At 41.2% G+C, this 23,179-nt stretch overlaps 1 protein-coding gene across 2 annotated transcripts in view; it reads right to left on the bottom strand.

The window, feature by feature from the left end:
• LOC115482105 (neurotrimin-like) overlaps window positions 1-23,179 on the bottom strand; it is a 546,428-nt gene that overhangs the window by 207,125 nt on the left and 316,124 nt on the right. The window lies entirely within an intron of this gene.

The following is a 23,179-nucleotide window of genomic DNA, read 5'->3' as shown; positions in this document are numbered from 1 at the left end:
CGCTCTTGAATACAGATACTGTTTTCATCTACACCACTTCCACTGGCAGGCTTTGAATTCATCACCCCTTCTGTGAAGAAGTATTTCTTCAGGTTACTCTGTGTCTATCCTCATTCCAGAGCTTCCATTCAATTCAAAGAGACTTGCCTTCTGCGCATTTATGCCACATAGGTATTTTAAATGTTTCTATCATATCTCCCCTCTTCTGCCTTTCAAAGAATATAAATTGATATCTTTAAGCCTGTCCCCTTAAGCTTTATGATGAAGACCACTGACCATTTTAGTAGCCACCTTCTGGACTGACTCCATCCTGTATATATCTTTTTAAAGGTGCGGTCTCCAGAATTGTACACAATATTCTAAATGAGGTCTCACCAGAGTCTTATACAGAGGCATCATCACCTCCTTTTTCCTACTGGCCATTCCTCTCCTTATGCACCCAAGCATCCCTCTAGCTGTTTGGCTACCTTAAAATAATCACATACGATCACACCCAAGTCCTGCTCCTCTTTCATACATATACTTTATATTGCGCTACCCTTAGTGTTATAATAGGACAGCAACTGATCCAAGAGCATATAGGTGACAATAGGTGTTTATGCATCTATGCTGTTGGGTGTCTGAAGAAACAGGGAACCCTCTTCATCCCTTTTGAGATATTAAGGAGAAAGGAGGTACTGGGCTACATGAGTATTCTCCAGCAAGATGACCTAGACTTATGTCCATCTTCTGGTGATTTAGGAGTACCTACTGAGCTGAAGTAAGTTTCACCATGAAAGTCAGTAGGCTCCAGCATTCAGCTGATCCTGACTGCAAATGATCTAAGTCTCATAGGAGCTGCCATCAGAACTGTATACCAAAAGGAACTGTATTGCTACCATGCTATATACATAGTAGTAGACTTAAAGGAGGGAGAATTTGACTTTCTCTCTTTGGAGTTAAGGATATCAAGTATCAAGATATTGTAAAGACCATTGCCAGTTGTTGCCTTGTGCTTGCCTCTTTCACATTTTAAGATAACAGTTGGTTCAGAACAGTCTATATGTTGATTCAATTCTTGAGAGTGAAGGGGATAAAGAGTGTGAAAACTGCTTATCACTTCCGAGAGAATTCTGGGCCCAGCCCTAGTCCCAACCAAATTAATACTATTTATGTATAGGGGTTTTCTATATTCCTGACCACACCAGGCAAACCATCTACCAAAACAAACCTCTGCTACATAAAATCAAATTTCAAAAGTATTTTTCAATAAGGGCTAGATTCTATATATCACACCTAAAAAATTGGTGCCAAAAAAACACGCCTAGGTGTATTTTATAAAATATGACAAAATTTAGGTGCAGTTTATAGACTACGCCTAGCACCTATCCATGCAAATAAATGTAGTCATGGGCAGTGACAAGTAAAAATTGGTGTATAAGCCTATTCCTAAATTAGGCACATACTGGGTGCATTCTATAACAATGCGCATAGTTTTTTGAAACACCCATGGCCACACCACTTTTCCAACTATGAGCCTTAAAATTTACGTGCATTACTTTATAAAATATGAATAGACAGTAATGCACATAAATTATAATTACTGCCAATTAGTGTCAATAATTGCTTGTTAATTGGCAATTATCAGGTGCTGATTGGCTTGTTAGCTAAGTTGTGCACACAAATCCAGAATATGACCGGATTTGTGTGTGCAATTTAAGTCGCACAATATAGAATCCAGGGGTAAATGCATAGTAAAGAAATGGAATTTATGCCAGAGGCGGTGAGAAGGATGAATAGTATACGCTTTAAAAAAAGGTTAGGACAAGTTTCTGGAGGACAGATTCATTGGCAGTTATTAGCCAGGTAGACATGATGATGGTCACCTCTTTTCTGGCAAGGGAGGATCATTTTTTTGGTCCTTATTCCGCAAAATACTTCCACGCAACTTAGATTGGTCACTGTAGGAGACACAATGTTGGGCCTGATGAACCTTAGGTCTGACCTAGCATATACTTATGTTTCTTCTTTTGGAGCCCAGTTAAGACTCTGAGCAGAATACTAACTTGGCATGCTTTTCGCGCCTAACTTTCGACATGGTTTAACCAGGCAGGAAAGGCTTCTGCTCTGGTAAATCATCTTGAGCACCTCAGTAGGAGATATTTAATGGCACTTAGGCACTGATTCAGTAAATGGTGCCCAAAGTTAGGCGTCTTTATGATCCACGCTAAGATAATATTCTGTAAAAGGCACTCTGCGCAGAATGCTCCTTATAGAATACTAACTTGGCATAGTTTTCGCGCCTAACTTTGGACATGAGTACTTATGCCTGGCAAAAGCTGCTGTAAATGCTTGCACCCAAATGATGGCACTTAGGCATGCAAATGCCGGTATTCTATAACAGCCTGTCTAATTTCTGGGAATGCCCCGACCCGTACATGTCCTTCCTCTAGCCTTGTTCCCTTTTGAATTTTGCACTGTGAAATGTAGGTATGCATGTTATAGATTAGGCCCTAGGGCAGATGCACATGCAACTCCTAATTAGTGCCAATTAAGTGCCAATTAACTCCAATAATTGATTGTTAGTGCCTTAGGGGCCAATTTAGTAAGTTGTGGTAAAAGGGGGCCCTGCGCTAGTGGAGGCAGCTGTTTTTGCCATGTGCCAGGGCCCCTTTTACCACAGAAGATAAAAAGTCCAAAAAACGAAACGGCCATGCGGTAAGTTTGCACTTGCCACGTGGCCATTTCAGGGGAGCACTTACCGCCACCCATTGAGGTGATGGTAGAGGCTCCCGCACTAACCCAGCAGTAACTGGGCACTGCACAACACTGTCCAATTACTTCCAGGTAACACCTGTGCTGGAAAATCAGGTCTTATTTTCTGTAGCACCAAAAATGGCACGTGCTGGGGACAGAACTACCGCCGGCACCAGCATTAGGCCGGCGATAGTTCCGGGTTGCCACATGTCATCCTTTTAGTAAAAGAGCACCTAATTGACATTAATTTATTCACGGTTCTGTGATCCATGCTCAAATTTGGATGACCTCTACAGAATCTGGAGGTTAACCAGGAAGTACTGCTGAACATCTCCTTTGACGAGCATAAAAATATCTGGGTTCTGCCAGGGTGATTTGGAAACCAGGTAGGCATTAGCATTATTGAGTGCAAGTGTCCACATAGCTAAATGGGCAAATAAGAATGCATAAATAGTAGTCATAACTTTGCCCATTGAGCTATGTAGTTACAGCACTGAATATAGCTCGTACTCACATAGCTTCAAGGTACCACTGCTGACCCCGATATTCAATGCTGGTGTCCAGACATGGCCCAGCATTGAATATCAGAGTCTAAGTTAGCCAGTAGCAGTCAGCATATAAAAATCACTGCAGGGATCGAGGGTAATGCCCAGCATTAAATAAGGCAGTCCTTATCTGTGTTCATTTACTCTATTCTGTGTTTCACAGCATAGGGTTTCATCCATCAGTAGAGGCCTTCCATGGTCTTAGAACAGGCCAAAATCTGTCATGAATAAGCTCTATCATAAATAGTAACTATGATAACTAGAGAGTAGTAGAAAACATTGCTGGACTGCAGAGAAAAGATCAGCATCTACAACGTGGAAGCTGCTAGAATATACCAGCATCCTGATATACAGATCTCTTAACATTGACATTCGCACTTCAGTCAGTCCTTTCAACACACTCTACTAGTAACTCAAATAACACCATAACACTTTCTTTGGAATAAAATTTGGCTGCAGCTTTATTCACCAAACATCAGTAAATATCGCAACATCACCTAACATTGTCTTTGTAACATCAAAATCTTTTAAACCCATTTAATTGCCCATAGCGGTTCACTATTGCTAAGCCATTCGGTAACGAAACTGGCTCACTTCACCCACATTATCCCCCTTCTCCCCATGTGACTTACGGTGCCGTCAAGCCACATCTTACTCGTGGCGGTGCCGCCCCCGAGTTCTTTTCATTCCATCTTTCCCAATATTCCTTTAACCGCCTCTGGTGCCTTTTAACCCCTCAAACAGGCACCCTTTATAAAGCTGCTACCATTCCCAACTACCCCAGACCCCCCTCTAACCTCTCCCCTTTGCGCAAACTCGCACCCTTTCTATACACCCTTCCAAAGCATACATCGGGCGGGCTGGGAAGGGTCGTCAAAACTCCCCTCAATCCACCCTCACCCTCTCCTACCCTCCCACAGAATACTTTGAGCGCCAAACTTCTTTTCTTATCTCCTCCTCTCTCTCTTCCCATCCAATCCCCTTCCTTCCTTTCCATCCAATCTCCTCTTTTCCCTTCTGTTGCTAACCTGCCTACCCTCATCTGACCTGCCCCACCCCCACTCCTTCCCTTTATTTCTCATCTCTCCCTCCATACTTGACTGACTTTTGCCTTCAGTCAATGTTATTACCCTCACAGCTTAGGCTGTGAGGGCTCCCATAGTTTGCTATATACATGTTCCAAAGTGTACCTGAATGTAACTCACCTTGAGCTACTAACAGAAAAAGGTGTGAGCAAAATTCAAATAAATAAAATCCATTTGGCTAAGCAAGTACGGTTGTATGATCTCCGATGGCATTATTTTGAAACATTACGTAGGCTGAGTTTGCCTTCTTCAGCAAATTCCATTTGTTCAAGTGAGCATAACAAAGTGCTTCCTGCTTCACAACTGGCATTTCAATATAACCATACAACATGGCAGATGCAGGAGCACTTATCAGATAACAATGTTTAAATAATTCAGTCAACAGTTGAAACAAAACTATCAAAATAGCTGATTTTGTCTCCAGCTTTAATTATGCATATGAACCAAAATAAGTGGAATTTACTTCTTAGAAACATTCTCTTAGGCAGCCTCCTCCATTATTATAGATCTTAGTACTAGATCAAACAAAATTTTCATCAGATTGTTCCGTGTGCTAAATATTAAATTCTGCTACATATTACTCTGCAGACTGAGACTGAGAACTTCTACTGTGCATTGTTACACAAATATGAATTAAACAGACAAGATATTAAGTTAATAAATTAACTGGGATCAAACAAACTCTCTATAATGTTACTCTAATGTGAATTAATTCAATCCTCTGCTAATATTTTCTGTTCTACAATAATAAAATGGAATGGCGTTATGCTGTTTGCCACCAGAAACATATACAGATCCCAAACAACAAAATTACCTCAGAAAGCCTTTACAGTTTTCTTTCATATACAGCAAAAGAAAAAGAAAAAGAAAAAAACACTTCTCTGGTTAGGCTCATGCAGAGGAGACCAGCCTCATTATTCCCCCCCCCCCCCCCTCACACAGCAAACATTTCTCCACTGGTTCTTCTATCCCCACATACTGCCCACACTCAGTCAGCCCCCTCCCCCTCCCCCAGTTCACCTGCTCTTCCTGTACTTCCAATCCAGTGAAGCTCAGTTGAAACCTAAACCATAATGCCTTATTGTCTTTGCTGCTGTTAAATAAAGCAATAAAAAAAAAAGAAAAAGGAATAGAGAAGGTATTTCTTTATCTTTATTTTGAATTTACTATACCGCTTAAACTGACACCTGGCCCACCCAGTCTGCCCATTTGTGCTTGTCTATGTTGTTATAAATCTTCCTTGATTTGTAGTCTACCACTAATGTCCCTGGAGCCACCCGAATTTGTACACAGTATAACAGTAGATCAACAGCTGAAGAATGGCCTCAGGGGCAGAGATGCTTAAACAAAAGGGGCTATAAACAAAAGTGCATATATAACTTTATTGCAAAAAAAAATATTAAAGAAAATGAAAGCAAACATAGGAGATGCACTACTGCAGGGCCAAACACAGCCAACTGGTATTTGGAATGGGATTTTTATAGAAATTTTGAGTAGAGAGATGTGGTAGCCATGTTAATCCACTTCTAAAAGCAGTCAATAGAAATAGAATAAAATAAAACTGAAAAGAAAATAAGATGATACTTTTTTTAATGGACTAACAATACATTTTTTGATTAGCTTTCAAAGGTAGCCCTTCTTTGTCAGATCAGAAATAAGCAATTTTGATAAGTAACAGCATATATAAGTGAAACATCAAAGTATTTCAGTGACAGTCTGAAAGGAAGAGGGAGGGGTGGGCTAGGTAAGAAACAGAGAGGGCTGAGAGGATGAGGGACAGGGAGATATGCATGGTGACATCAGAGGGTGACAAAGCAGTGAAATTTCTTGGTTTATAATGGGATAGAAAACCCAGATCTTTGTTAAGTCCTGTCTGGTGGGTGTCAAAATATTTAACCATTTTGATTTCAAAAGTCTTGCATTCCTGTATTGTTTTAAAGTTTCCCTTAAGTAAGCTCACCATAAAATCATTAGTACAGTGTTCTGGTTTTGTAAAGTGCTGTCCCACAGAGGTAGCGTCCTGGTTGGCACTGGCATTTTTCATATGATGTCTATGTAAATTAAATCTCTTCTTCCAATGTAGTATATGTCATCCAGTGTAAAAAATGTGATGAAGGGTGCTATATTAGAGAAACAAGCCAGATGCTGAAGAAGAGATTTTAATTTACATAGACATCATATGAAAAAGGCGCAAATGGCACAGACTAACCAATTTATTAAGGCATGAGCATTTGAGGACCAGAATGTACAATATCAGATGCACAGAGCAGAGTTTAGGACATAGGCACATATAAGGAAGGTGCATAGGGGATGGAGAGGGATAAAAAGACAAAGCACTGGAAACTGTGAAAAAAGGAAGCAAACCAATTCAATATAGAACTGGCAATTCTAATTCTGCAAGGCATCTGAACATCAAGTCATGATTGATAGCATCAAAAGCAGCTGAGATGTCAAGTAATAGGAGCAGATAGGAGGTTCCTAAATCAAATCCTCTATGAATGACATCAATATTGGAGAATAATAATGTCTCCGTCCCATGGTTTGCTCTGAAACCATATCGAGGTTGCTCAAGGACATTATTTAGTGAAGAAGTCTAGCAATAGTTTCATTACTGAAGGAAAACAAAAACAAACAGCAGCAAGACATGAGAGTACCATAAAATCAAGTCAGGGTCAGCAAAAGTCAGAAAAATGATTTTATTATCTGATAATAAATATCAATAACTCCCGATATCCTGGGATCCTAAGTTAACCAGATAGCTATCTGGGTACCGACACTGAATATTGATTGTACCCAGATAATTTATGATTTCAACCCCCTGGATGGCTCCAGCATTACACTGAGCAATCAGTGATGAAATTCAGTGGCATTATCCAGATAATACTGTTCAAAACCTGGATATGGATGCAGTCACTGGGATTTAAACTGATGGCAGCTGTTACAACATGGAAAAATCCTTTTGAATATCAAACCATGTGTTTGATATGAAGAGATTCCTATAATTTTCCTTGGAGATGGCCCACTGGATAGCCTTCCCCTCCCACTAGGGGTGTTCAGGACAAACAGTTTTATTTATTTATTGGGATTTATTGACTACCTTTATAAAGAAATTCACCCATGGCGGTGTACAGCTGGTACAGTTCAACATAAAAATTACAATTTTGTTAACAAAATAACAATAGTAAAATAACCAAGAATAAACATAAATACAATGAGGGGTCCTTTTACTAAGGTACGCCAAAAAATGGACTGCGCTAGTGTAGGCGCATGTTTTGGGCACACAGATCCATTTTTTTAGTGCACCTGTAAAAAAAAAGGCTTTTTTAAAAGTTTTACCAAAAATGGACATGTGGCAAAATAAAAATTGGCACATATCCATTTTGGGTCTGAGACCTTAGCACCAGACATTGACTTAGCAGTAAGGTCACATGCATAAACCGTGCGGTAATCATCTACACATTTAGAATGACAATTACTGCCCGGTTTTTGCCACGCACCAGAAAATAAAAATTATTTCCGTCCTGCATAGCAGATGTGCATCAAAAATGAAATTACTGCAAGGGCTACGTAGTAGCCGGGTGGTAACTCCAAATTGATGCACATTGAGTGCGTGTGGAGGAGCATTTTCGAGAGGGACGTCCAAGCTTTCACTTGTCCTCGCAAAACTTCCCCATCCAGGGGCGGGGAAACCTGTATTTTCGAAACAAGATGGACGTCAATCTTTCATTTCGATAATATGGTCAGGGACGCCCAAATCCTGAAATTTGGTCATCCTTAGAGATGGTCGTCCCTAGACTTGGTCGTTTCTGATTTTCTGCGATAATCAAAACCAAGGACGTTCATCTCAGAAACGACCAAATGCAAGCCATGTGGTCATGGGAGGAGCCAGCATTTGTAGTGCACTGGTCTCCCTGACATGCCAGGAGTCCAACTGGGCACCCTAGGGGGCACTGCAGTGGATTTCATAAACTGCTCCCAGGAACATAGCTCCCTTACCTTATGTGCTGAGCCCCCAAAACCCACTACCCACAACTGTACACCACTACCATAGCCCTTACGGGTGAAGGGGGCACCTACATGTGGGTACAGTGGGATTGTGGTGGGTTTTGGAGAGCTTGCTGTTTCCTCCACAAATGTAACAGGTAAGGGGGGTATGGGCCTGGGTCTGCCTGCCTGAAGTGCACTGCAGTACCCACTAAAACTGCTCCCAGGACATGCATGCGCTGTCATGGACCTGAGTATGACATCTGAGGCTGGCATGACATATTTTTAAAGATGTTTTTTGAGGTTGGGAGGGGGTTAGTGACCACTGTGGGAATAAGGGGAGGTCATCCCCGATTCTCTCTGGTGGTCATCTGGTCATTCCGGGCACCTTTTTGTGCCTTGGTCGCAAGAAAAACACAACCAGGTAAAGTCATCCAAGTGTTCGTCAGGGACGTCCTTGTTTCTTTCAATTATGGGTCGAGGATGTCCTAGTGTTAGGCACGCCTTTGCTACGCCTCCGATATGCTCCCTTGAACTTTGGCCATCCCTGCAATGGAAAACAGTTGGGGACGTCCAAAATTGGCTTTCAATTATACCGATTTGGATGACTCTGTGATAAGGACGCCCATCTTCCGATTTATGTTGAAAGATGGGTGTCCTTTTCTTTCGAAAATGAGCCCAATAGGCACCTAAGTGGCTTAGTAAAAGGACCACTAAATAAGGTAAACTTGAAAACAGTAAATTCAATCTTAATAATAGAACTACTTTGAAGCAGTATCAAAAATATACACATTTAACAGCACTGGAATTCAGATACCAGAGATATAATACAATGTTAGCATAATGCTAACGATACACCTAATACACATGCATTAGAGCGTTCAGTCAACATAGACATGATACTAAATTGCCCCAATTAGCAAAAAATTAAGTGACCAATTTTGTTTCATTGTGCTCCTTGTGTTGTTTGCAGAATTTTTTTGTTTGTTTGTTTTAGTCTGGTTTTTACTTTTTTTTCTTTGAAGGCAATGCCATCCGTATTGTGCACTATTAGTCAAATTGGAAACCCAATTGCTCAAATAGAAGGTAATTTTATAACTGTGTGTCTATAATTAGGTGCTCAGAGGGTACCTGTTAGGGTCCTATTCTATAAAGAAACCTAGGTGCCTACTTTTCTTTCTAGAATGCTAACATAAAAGTAAAAATGAATGCTTATAGATGCGAGCACTTATGACAACCATAGAGTTTGAATTCAAAAAGGTAACCAAACAGAAAAATCCCATGAGGACAATAGTAGTGCACAAATGAGTGGGAACGGAGAAAGGCTAGACAAACCTGAGGAAAGGAGATTAGCTTTGACGCTTTACCTCACCTTTGTACTCTATTGGCGTATCTGGTTTTGTTTTGCTACCATTGTTTTAACATAGTGCATCGGTTTACGTATGCACGGTCTTTCTAAAGACCCCTTCATTTTCACCTAGCAGCACAATCTTATCTTTATCTCCATATTATCAGACTCCCGAGGCAGGCACGTTTTATGTTGAAACTCAGTGTCGTGTCGAGTCTTGATTATTGATTTCATGTTATTGTGCATTGTTTTATATATATCATAGCAATACATTTTTAATCTTATTGATCCTGAGGTTTGTCTAGCCTTCTTCCATTCCCACTCATTTGTGCACAATGATAGAGTTTGTACACCTAAGTTCCAGTGATATGTACATAGCTGATAGTAATCTAAAAGTTACATGAACCATAGCACATATGAATCATAGTATCATAGTAAATGATGGCAGATAAAAACCTGAATGGTCCATCTAGTCTGCCCAACAAGACAAACTCATTTTATATGGTATGCAATACTTTATATGTATATCTGAGTTTGACTTGTCCCTGCCTTTCTCAGGGCACAGACTGTAGAAGTTCGCCCTGCACCGGTTCTATTCTCCAAATACCGGCGTCGCCACCCAATGTCCGCTAAGATTCCATAGATCTATTCCTTCTAAACAGGATTCCTTTGTGTTTATCCCACGCATGTTTGAATTCCATTACCGTTTTCATCTCCACCACCTCCCGCGGGAGGGCATTCCATATATCCACCACCCTCTCCGTGAAAAAATACTTCCTGACATTACTCCTGAGTCAGCCCCCCTTCAACCTCAAGTCATGTCCTCTAGTTCTACCACCTTCCCGTCTCCGGAAAAGGTTCATATGCGGATTAATACCTTTCAAATATTTGAACGTCTGTATCATGTTACCCCTGTTTCTCCTTTCCTCCAAGGTATACATGTTCAGGTCAGCAAGTCTCTCCTCGTACAGTTTGTATCGCAAATTCCATACCATTTTCGTAGCTTTTCTTTGCACCACTTTTAGTCTTTTTACATCTTTAGCCAGATATGGCCTCCAGAACTGAACACAATACTCCAAGTGGGGCCTCACCAACCACTTGTAGAGAGGCATCAACACCTCCTTTCTTCTGCTGGTTATACCCCTCTCTATGCAGCCTAGAATCCTTCTAGCTACGGCCGTCGCCTTGTCACATTGTTTCTTCACCTTCATATCCTCCGACACCAACACCCCAAGGACTCTCTCTCCTGAGTCGAGCTTACTAATCTCTCCCCTTCTATTTGGTATCCCACCCATGCTCCGTCCAGACTCGACCTCTATGTATGCTTAACTGTAAAATACACACTATAGCAAATTCTATATATAGCACCAAAAGTTAGGTGCAGAAAAGATTCATGCTGAGCCCCTATTCTATAAAGGGCACCCAACCTTCACACAATACTGGCATAGAATAGAAACTTATGCCTGATAGAAACAGGTGTAAATCCAGCACTCAAAGTTAGGCACGGATTGGCGCTATTCGATAACTTGGTGCTCAACCTTTGTGAATGCCAGTGACTCGCCCATGCCCCTTTTGGGTTCTACGCGAGAAAAGTTAAGAACCAAGTTATAGAATAGTGCGAGGACAGATCCATACACAACTTCAATTAAGCCACAATTAGCACCCATTAAGTGCCCGTTTCTCTGATCTATAAAGAATCCAAGGGTATGTAAGATAAGAACATACTTACAGAATAGTGCTTAAGTGGTCTTTTGGCATATATGCGCGTAAGCTGCACATATGATGACTTCTGCATACAATCATTGCATAACTATTAGTATGACCTTTATAGAATTACCCCATACCATGCCAGATTCTATATAGCATGCCTAGAGACCTATGCCAAACTCTAGGTATATTCTATAACAACGCAAGCAACTTAATTGGCTTAACAATCAGCATTGATAACAGCACTTAACAAGCAATAATGAACACTAATTGGCAATAATTAGAATTTATGGGCACAACTCACTAAGCATATACTGTAATGAACTGCGCATAAATTCTAATGCACGCAGTTCTAAAGAGGCATGGCTATAGGCAGGGAAATAGGCATTTCATGGGCGTTCTAAAATGTATATTCGTAGTTATAGAATGTGGCTCAATGCACATAAATCTGTGCAGGGATTTACACCACATTTTTGCTGGTGTAAATGGAGGTGCATAGAATTAGGCACTGGGATATCATCTAAACATATTCTATATATCGCGCCTAAATCTAGGTGCCACTTATAGAATATGCTTAGGCGGAAACATTTACCGTGTGAAGTTTTTAGGCGCCTTATACAGAATCTGGCCCACTGTGCTTTCTTGTAAAATACTATATACTAATCATTAATCTACTGATAAATATTGTTCATCCTATTCCACAAAAGTGTACACTTTTGATCACACAGGGAACACTCCCCCTCCCTCCCTCCCTCCCTCCCTCCCTCCCAACACACACACACACACACACACACACACACACTAATTTTAGATATTTTTCTGTTATTTCTGTTTCTAAAGAAGGCACATTCCTACCTTGCACCAAATGAACTGCTTGCTAACTATTGACAGCATGAGGAACAAGTGTCCCAGCGTTATCCACCAGAAATCCTTAGCTTACGTAAATACTCATGTAGCTATTCTGGAGACAAAAAAGACACCTCTGAAAAAGCTCCATGGTGGTGAAGAGGGGAAGCACAATAATCATTAGTACAAGGAAGCAAAAAAGGTAGCACCAGCCTTGCCCCAGATCTGGAGTAAGATGCCAAGGAGGGAGAGGTGGGGGTGTCTGATAGAGCAAACGCAGGATCCGAGTATGAAGAGGGAATTTCTAAGGGAGTAGGGGACTGGCCTAGTCACACAACTCCTAAGAAGAGTTCAGAAATCAATGAAGGGACATAGATTTCAAGGACCGATTTAAATTCCCAGGGATGAAAGAAACATATCTTGTTTGATCTGAACTTTCTGCTTCAGAAATTTACTGAAACTGAGAACCACTTACTGCCTACACATTTTTCAGTAAAGTTTATACTGGAATATCAATCTAGCTTCCCTATGATTTTATTTAAACAAAAAGCAATTAGATTTATGGAACTTAATGCCTGGTCCCTAAAATAAATCTTCTCTTCAATGCAGTATTCATAGCAGGGACTGAAGGGGTATTAGGAGTTAGACCCACACTTACTTCTGATAGATCCCCATGGAGGGGTTACAGATACAAAGGGACACAAAGCAGAATAGGTACAGAGGGTGACAGGACCCCACTCTCAAGGGCTCATAAACTAGGAGAAAGGCAGTAGTGATGGCCAAGAGACACAGTATGCAGTGAGCAGGATAGGATTCATGATGGTTGTTGCATTTAGGGAGTCATGGGGTGTGATTTCATTGGTGGATTTTGCAGAATCCTATGGATTCTATATAGGTTCCAAAAGTTGGGTGCTCAAATTTGGGCACAGAGCCCAAATGCATGGGTAAACTAAGTAGTCAATTGGGTGCTTACAGTAGTCAATTACTGATGTTAATTAGAGTAAATTGGTACTTAATTGGCAGTAATTTGGATGTATGCACATCTGCCTGTGCGTTATTCTGTAATACTACATGTCCAAAATGTCTTATGTACAACCCAAAAGGGGGCATGAGCAAGTCAAAGGCATAGTGGAATACCGGGGTTAAGCATCCAACCCGCGTGCCAGAATTCACACCAGGTTTAGCTGGCATTAACCCTCGTGCCCAAAGTTGGGCAAGGGAATCCACTCTAAGCACTATTCTATAAAGAGCACTCAGCCTGCAATGCTCATTATAAAAGCGTGCTTAGCATGAATTTTTCCTGACGCGTACATTTGAGCATGATTTACAACCCATATGGATCCTGTGCCTAAATTTATTGTTTATTGAATTTACTATACCGCTTCTCTTGCACTCAAACTGAAACAGTTTACAATGCATAAAAATTGTAAAAAAAATATCTAAATTAATACAAAACTCTATAAAATAGGAAAGCACAATCACTCAAGATCAAAAGGTTCACAAGCATCCAACTTAAAATCCATACAGTATGTACAACTGTGTGTGTAAATGCCAATTAAATCTAATCAGTAACAATAATTGTTAAAAAGCCAATTATTGGTGCTAATTTGTTTGTTATTAAATTAAATTGCATGTGCAAATTGGGCACATGCCCAAATTTGGGGGTGCAATTTTTGGCAACTTTTATAGACTTAAGGAGTTAGAGTGCATTAAAAGGGTTTTATGTGCCTTCAAATGTTTTTTTTTTTCTTAATTATTAAAACAAATGTGGAAAATCAGGAAAAAAAAACATGAGCCAAAAACAAACCAAAAAATGTGTCCTGTGTTCATCCCTAAAAGAAAGGGAATGGAGTGAGAAGAAGGACTAACTTGCTGCACACACTGCAACTTAAACAAGATATAAGGAACTGGTCTAACTGTACAGAGAACTTGCCTTGAGTTCAGCTACCCATCTATTTATCCCAACTGACTCTGTACCACCCATCTTGTCCCCGTCTATATATCAGCACTTGATCCCTCGGCTAGATGGTAAGCTGTATTGTAGAAAAGCATTAGCATCATTATGTTATTTGAATGCTCTAATGCATGCTTATTAGATGTTTCATTAGTATTATGCTGACATTGTATTATATCTCTGTTATTTGAATTTCAGTGCTGTTAAATGTGTATATTTTTGATGCTGTTTAATGGTAGTCCTATTATTAGGTTTTAGTTTGCTGTTCTCAAGTTGACCTCATTCACTGTATTTATGTTTATATTTGGTCATTTTTACTATTATTATGCTGTTAACAAAATTGTAAATGTAATGTTAAACTGTACCTGCTGTACACCGCCTTGGGTGAATCTCTTCATAAAGGCAGTTAATAAACCCCAGTCAATCAATCAACATACGATCTCTTTTACTAAACTGTGTTAGGGATTCCCAGTGCAGCAAATGAGAAGAAGCCCATTCAATTCCTGTGGGCTTCCTCTCATTTGCCGGACCAGAATCACTAGCGCGGCTTTGTAAAGGAAGCCTATAGCATGTTAGATGGCAGGCTTTGAAAAAAAAGAAACAACCTTCATAACAGTTTTCTTACTTTTAGACAAAGAACTAAAGCCAGCATGAAGCTTCTGTTCAGGGCAAAAAATGCCCTAAATTAAACATAGGGTGAGTACACAACAGAATTTTTAATGAACTCATTATTTTTTTTAATCTCAGATGCAGACAGACTCTCTGATCCATGCTCATGTGCTTCTTTCAAGTTGTTCTCTCTGTAATGTCCCAGAAAGGTATCCCCAGGGCGCAGGAGACATAGCAGCAATTTGCTGCAGAAAAGATGATGTGAAAATAATTAAGCACAGAAGAGAAATCAACTTTTTATGTCTCTGCCCTTAATCTGTTCTACGGGAGCCACGGCAGATCATTGCCATGAAAGAGGATTTTGTCTGATGCACTACGAGTCTTCCCAAGCCCCGTAATGAAAAGAGACAGTTATTTTATCTTTCACCAAGTCCCTATCTATCCTCCTGCAAAGCCTTCTCATGCTCATGGCTGCATTCATAAAGGAAGCAGCCATCAATATTCTATTCCCCACCTCATTCTCAGTCACAATGAGTGATACAGATGTGCATTTGATTGTTCACATTTGGTTTTGTTAGTGCATCTTACATTTTAGGGCATGCTAAATTAATTTAACATGCATTAAAGGTACATAAGTACCAAGTTGCAAACAATTTATGGGGTCCATAACATGCATGATGGTTTGACAGATTATTAGAGGGTGCTTCACCTTTGCCTTCCCCAGTCATCTTTGCTCTCCCCGCACAAGGCAGCTAATTTTATAAAGTAATTCCCATGCATATATCAACATTTAGATGCCTAGATGACCTCTTATAAAATATTGACTGTCATAAATGTATATGCCTTGATATGATGGTGGGAGTGCAAAGGGGTAGAGTTTGAGTGGAACATGGATGGAATATGTATGTATGTAGATTATAGAATACATTTATCTTTGCATATATGTAAAGTAAAGACCTTCATTTGCACCACCTCTTTAACAGTTATATGTGATTCTTCCTCAAGACATGTTCTCTCCATATATGCTAGTACTTTATAAAGACAAATAGATGCCTACTTGTTTTTATAAAATAGCTCCTACCTAAACACCTCTGTAGGTATCTAACATGTACTCTTCCTGCTAAGCTGTGCGGGAGTCCTCCAACTATATTGCTACCAGTAGGGGGTGGTGCTTCAAAACTGTGTTTTTAATCGCTAGAGACAGGCAGGTTCCCTGGAGTCCTGCAGAGCTTGTCTATCCCTCACTATTGAAAATGTGATAGTGAAACAGCACCTCCCACTGTAGGTGGAAGACTGCCGCTCAGGTTAGAGGGAACAGTGCTAACTTGGTGCCCTGTTGTAAAACTACCCTCTTAGGGGTAATTCTATAAAGTGGAGGCTAATATTTATGTGTCAAATGTGTGCTTACATGATTGGTATAATGACATAGATGTGTATATGTGTGAACGTAGGCATGCAGGCCAAAATTCCAGCTAAGCGCTATTCTGTCCAAATGTGCATATCTTACATACCGCATATTTTACAGGTAGGTGGGTAGAGCATGGGCAGGATTCTCCCTTATATGCTTAACTTATAGAATATTATAAGTTGCATGTGTATCTCCGGCATGTAGGCACAAGCACTTACCCTAGTTCCAAGGATGGACTAACCATATGGGCAACCAGGCAGTGCCTGATGGACTAGAGGCTCTCTCTCCCCCTACAAACTACAGCCCCCCTCCTGGTTCCTCTTTAAAGGGCCTCTTCGTGAGTAAGAAGGACCCCCCACTCTTTTCTGCCCACTGCCACTACTCTGACCAAAACCACTGCATTTTCAAAATGGCTGCTGAGGCTTCCAAGCGTCAGTCTCGCGAGACTGCCAAGGCCCGTGAGGTTACTGCAGGAAGTGATTGTGAAACACGGTGGTGTTGGGCAGAGCAGCGGCAGCAGGCAGGACAGAGTGGGAACCTTTCCTGCCCCCAAACAGGCCACTAGACCACCAGGGAGGATGCACTAGTATGCGGGGGGGGGGGGGGGCAGTGATATGTGGATGTGGGGGGCCCAGGCAGTGCCCTGGGAGGGGGCACAATTACCCTTACTGTCTGGGTGCCCAGAGCACTGTCAGTCCGCCCCTGACCGGTTCTATGGCTGACCTAAGTGTTCATTACACATCTGTATCTAACCTGTTATGTTAGAATTCTATAAAGAAAAGTAAGCACCTTGATGTTGGAGGAGAAGATAGACAATGGGGGACTGAGGGGAAGAACTGGCCCAAACAAGCATTTGTAAAGAGCTGACCCAAATGAGCATTTTATAGAAATCTATATGTGAAAGCAGAAAGCTGTAACTCTTCCTACCTCTCCCTCCGCACCTTTAGTGTTCACTCTGGTGGATCCTCTTCTACTTCTATCCCTCTGCCTGTCGGCGTACCTCAGGGTTCTGTTCTTGGTCCCCTCCTCTTTTCTATCTACACTTTTTCCCTTGGTTCATTAATCTCATCCCATGGCTTTTCCTACCATCTCTATGCTGATGACTCCCAAATCTACCTTTCTACCCCTGATATCTCACCTTGCATCCAAACCAAAGTTTCAGCGTGCTTGTCTGACATTGCTGCCTGGATGTCTCAATGCCACCTGAAATTAAATATGACCAAAACTGAGCTTCTCATTTTTCCCCCCAAACCCACCTCCCCGCTCCCCCCGTTTTCTATTTCTGTTGATGGCTCTCTCATTCTCCCTGTCTCTTCAGCTCGAAACCTTGGGGTCATCTTTGACTCTTCTCTCTCCTTCTCTGCTCATATCCAGCAGACCGCCAAGACCTGTCGTTTCTTTCATTACAACATCCGTAAAATCCGCCCCTTTCTTTCCGAGCACTCTACCAAAACCCTCATCCACACCCTTGTCACCTCTCGTTTAGACTACTGCAATCTGCTTCTTGCTGGCCTCCCACTAAGTCACCTCTCCCCTCTCCAGTCGGTTCAAAACTCTGCTGCCCGTCTCATCTTCTGCCAGGGTCACTTTACTCATACTACCCCTCTCCTCAAGGCCCTTCACTGGCTCCCTATCCGTTTTCGCATCCTGTTCAAACTTCTTCTACTAACCTATAAATGTACTCACTCTGCTGCTCCCCAGTATCTCTCCACACTCGTCCTTCCCTACACCCCTTCCCGTGCACTCCGCTCCATGGATAAATCCTTCTTATCTGTTCCCTTCTCCACTACTGCCAACTCCAGACTTCGCACCTTCTGTCTCGCTGCACCCTACGCCTGGAATAAACTTCCTGAGCCCCTACGTCTTGCCCCATCCTTGGCCACTTTTAAATCTAGACTGAAAGCCCACCTCTTTAACATTGCTTTTGACTCGTAACCACTTGTAACCACTCGCCTCCACCTACCCCCCTCTCTTCCTTCCCGTTCACATTAATTGATTTGATTTGCTTACTTATTTTTTATTTTTTGTCTATTAGATTGTAAGCTCTTTGAGCAGGGACTGTCTTTCTTCTATGTTTGTGCAGCGCTGCGTATGCCTTGTAGCGCTATAGAAATGCTAAATAGTAGTAGTAGTAGTAGTCATGTCCTTGAAATAGTGGGTCATACACACGCATTCCTTTTATGAAATGAGAAATACATGTGTAGATTTTTGACCCACCAAACCACTCCCCAATATGCTCCCTTGATATTTATATGTGATGAGGATTTACACATGCAAATACCAGCTTTCTGAAATTGAGTTTTACATATGTATGTTATATATACTTGTAAATGCTAGTATTTAGACAGGCAAATTGTGAATATGGCTTCTAAAATAAGGACCTTAATGTTTTATAGTTATTTAAAACAAATGACATATTAAAATGTTCACTCTGGTGGAGAATGGAAGATCTATTAGTGCTCTGGGGAAACACACTGCAGTAACATATTAAAGATAATACAGCTTATTCTTTTTTTTTTCCTCTTTCTCTTCCTTTGGAATGAATGATTTAGGTCTGTCCTATCAAATTTTATGGCCTTCCTTTCTTAATGTTTCATATTTTATTGTAATCCACTCTAATCCATGAAGGCTAAATGGTATATCAAATTTTAAAACTATAAACTGTAAATAACTTAGAGGTCCTTTTACTAAAGGGTTCTATGCCCTAATGCACGCTTAGGGCTAAATTCTTTACATGGTGCCTAAAAAATCAGCATTGAAAAATACCTACTTAAGCAGTATTGCATAAGCTACGCCTAAAGTTCACCACAGTTTATAAAATAAATGCTTAAGTGTAGAGGTTGTGCGTAAATTTAGGTGTTGCTATTTGCATCAAGGAAAATGTGGCGCAAATACCCACACCTAAATTTAAAAGCAGGACATCCATTTGCTGTAACTGCATGCATAACTCAAAACCACACCCCTATTCAACCCCGAAACGCCTATGACCCTCCCATTTCCGCACCCCATTTTTTAGACAACGTGTAAATTTTAAGCATGGATCCCACACCTAACTTTACACAGATAAGTCCCAATTAAATCTGATAATTACTTGTTTAAAAGCCAATTATTGGCACTAATTGGCTCATTATTCCATTAAATTGTACACGCAAATTGGGAACATACCTAAATTTGTGAATGTAAGTTTTGGAAACTTTTATAGAATCAGGAGGATAGCATGGAAAAAAAAGGCTACTGCAAAACACATTAAAGCATTTTTCCTGTTTGTGCACACTAACTGGAACGTTAGATTTTTTTTTAGAAAATATTTTTAGATTCATTGTATCTACCAACAGCCAGCACAAAGACTGTCTGGGCCTATTTTAGGACATGGCAAAGACCGTAATGAGAGGGGAAATAATAGCATACACAAATGCGAGGAAAAAACGTATATCAGCCAGCATCATACATTTGGAAGGACAGTTAGATACCCTCAAAAAAGTGTATGCATGAGCACCGACAGTGGAAAACAAGGAAGCTTATTACTCAGCTCAAATACCATTAAACACTCTTATTCACGAGCATACCATGCGTTCTTTGCTGTATCGAATGGTACTGGCCCTAAGGGATGCAGCAGGGGTCTTTACTGGGAATCACGATAAAATCCTGCAGCTGTTCACAGATTATTTTTCATCCTTATATGGAGAAGCAGCTGGGGATGACCACAAACAATGCACGCACCAGTTTTTAGAGGTGGCAGCGCTGCCCACATTGACAGCAGGTGCCTTAACAGCTTTTAACAGGCCTATTCAACCCACGGAACTGCAATACACTATTAGTTCCTTAAAAACGTACTCAGCTCCAGGACCGGATGGATTCTTTGGGGGATGTTATAAGAATCTTCAAGCATAGCTCATGGGAACTTTGTACTCCTATCTTATGAAAGGAGTGGAAAAAAGCTCCTTCCCTTTGTACGCTAATACTGCCACTCATACCCAAGCCACAAAAGCCCAAGGACAACCTATTTCTGTACTCAACATCAACATAAAACTGCTATGTAAGATCATGGCCACGAGACTAGGTGACATAATTCCTAAGTTAATAACTGAAGCCCAAGAAGGCTTCTTGAGGGGAAGGCAATTCATTCCGAATGTACGGAAAATACTCCCAGCAATGGCACACTGCCAAGCAAACAAGATCCTGGCCCTGGTAGCCAGTCTAGATGCTAAAAAGGCATTTGACATGGTATGCTGGCCCTACCGTTTTGAAGTTTTGACGTGGTATGGGTTCCAAGGATAGTTCCTTCATGGTATAAGGACCATCTATACTGACACTCATGCTCACCTCATCATAGTGAACAGGATATACTCCCCAACCCTTCCCATCTCTAGGAGGACAAAACAGCATTGTCTCTTGTCTCCATTGCTCTTTATTCTTTCATTGGAACCCCTTCTCAGCACTTTGAATAATGATTAGAACATAGCTAGAGTCCAGGTGCAGGATACTCAAATTAAGGGTCTAGCTTTTGCAGACGACCTACTGGTAGTACTGCTAAACCCCCAGAGCTCTATGGGAGCACTTTTGAACTTAATTACCGAATATGGACAGTTTTCGGGGTTTACATTAAATTTTCACAAGTCCAGGGCCCTACCAGTTATCGGAGGTGTTTGGGAGGCCTGGGTGGGGACCTTTTCCTCTAATATGGGAAGAGGTGCAGTTAAAATATTTAGGGATCCACCTACCATCATACCTCTTTACTTTATATGCCAGTAATATATCTCCCCCTAATGGAAGATACCTACACCAAACTAGGGATGTGGGGAGCATATCCGTTATCCCTATGGGGTAGAATCTGCCTTTACAATATGATAATGACCCCCTAGTGGTTATATCTATTTGAAATGGTGCCCTTGTTTCTGCAGGGATGTGATAAGAGAAAGATGGGGGCGGATTATGCAACACTATATATGGCAGGGCAAGAAGCCGAGACTGCCTCTTAGGGTGCTGCAGACTCCCATCAACCATGGAGGAATGGGCCTCCCAAATATAAAGTATTTCTAAGTAGCTAGTCAGATAAGAGACATCAATAACTGGTGTAGAAATACTAATGTTTTTTCTTCTGCTGGCTTGGAGACACAGCTGCTTCTAGGGATTCACATTAGAAGTATACTTCATGGACTGTCCACTCTGCCAAATGGCATCTACAAGAGGCACTAGCTTTACAAAGCAGCAAGAGAAGCTTGGAAGTGGATTAGCCACCGCTTTTCATTTGCAGCCAATATGATGCCATACTTAACCATTCTTAACCTTTTGTGGGAATTCCAAACTCCCTGCAGGACTGGGTGAAAGCATCTTCACACGTTGGCAACGGAATGGCCTCCACTACTTACTACAATTTATTGACCTAGAGGGGAAACCAATCTCTTTTTCTAGGATCCAGTGAGAATATGATATCCCGCCTTCAGACTATTTTGCACATCTTCAGGCACATCACTATGTACTCTCGTTGGACTGGACAGCTCTCACAGAAGATGTCCAAGAGGTGCTATCGGAGACACTTATTCTTGGATCTCAATCAGTTTTCCCGCTACAATTGCATCATAGGGCACTACTAGACACCACCCCAGATGTTATCTATACCGCTCTGACTCAACAGTGGACTCTGGAGTTGGGACATTCAATTTACCTTGCAACTCCATATATCACCTCATAGAGCCTGTCAGATGGGTTTCGACTCCACAGGAGAATGTTCCAAATGTAAAGCCCCTACAGCACACCTTGGCCACTTGTTCTGGCTGTGTCCAACTGTAAATGACTTCTGGTTATGTCTTCTCAAGTAATTTGTCAAGTTGTATGTGTTGTCAGTGGCAAGCACTATTTTACTGCTGTTTGGAGCTTATACACTAGGAACTCCCACAGGGTGAGGGAGTAACTGGTTCTTGAGGTGACTGGTGTTATTTGGCATCAAATCCATACTACAGATCTGATGTTCAGAAAATGGGCCTACTCTCCAACAGTGATGCCTTTTAATGATTCAGAGGATGTAGGGAGAGCACCTCCAAATCCATGACATTACAAAAGGTCCAGACCTGCAATTCCAGGCCACAAGGTCACTTTTTTGGGACAACTATCCCTGCATGTGAGAAGTCACTTACTTAGGGCTCCTTTTACTAAGCTGAGTAAGCCCAACGCAGGTTTACCTCTCGCTATACAGAAAGTACTGCTGGGCTACCACTTGAAATTGCATGGCTTTATATTCAAGAAATGGAAAATGCCCTAAAAAGTGCAGTGTTAAAATCTGGGCTTAAGTGCATGGGAAAAGTCCCATGTTAGAACATGCTAAACCCAGATTTTAAGTACTTTAATAAAAGGAGCACTTAAGGGCCTTTTTAAAATGCAGTGGTAGAGCTACCGTGGCATTGGCATGTGCCAATCTGGCTCAACTGCTGGCCCGCCGGGAGTAGTGCCACCCCCACTGTGTGCCATTTCCAGCACGACCGGAAATATTTTTATTTTTATCATGGGGCTTCCCCAGGAAATGTTCCCAAGGCAAGTTTGTACTTACCGCACAGCTCATTTCCTTTAAAAAACAAAACAAAACATTGCAGTAAATGGGGCCTTGGCATTCAGCAAATCTATATGCCGATGCCTAATTTTTTACAGAGAGACCTAACCTGCCATTTAACTACTTACCCGAACTATACAGTTATCCTCTTTAGTTGTTAGAGCAACAGTCATAAAACTTTGTCTCTAATTATTTTATCCTCAGCACCTTCCTGTCACCCAAAATTAAATCTAAAAAAAATAATTTTGCATAGATTCTCATTAAAATGGAACACTGTTAAAAGTAATTTGATACCTTCTTAGGGCTCCTTTTACAAAGCAATGCTAGCGATTCCAGTGTGGCAAATGCGATGAAGCCCACTCAATTCCTATGAGCTTTGTTGCATTTCTTGCGCCGGAATCACTAGTGTGGCT

The sequence above is a fragment of the Microcaecilia unicolor genome, chromosome 12 (genome assembly GCF_901765095.1).
Source record: "Microcaecilia unicolor chromosome 12, aMicUni1.1, whole genome shotgun sequence".
Taxonomy (NCBI): Eukaryota; Metazoa; Chordata; class Amphibia; order Gymnophiona; family Siphonopidae; genus Microcaecilia; species Microcaecilia unicolor.
Note: the sequence above shows the minus strand (reverse complement) of the source record. Positions and strands in the feature narration are given on the sequence as shown.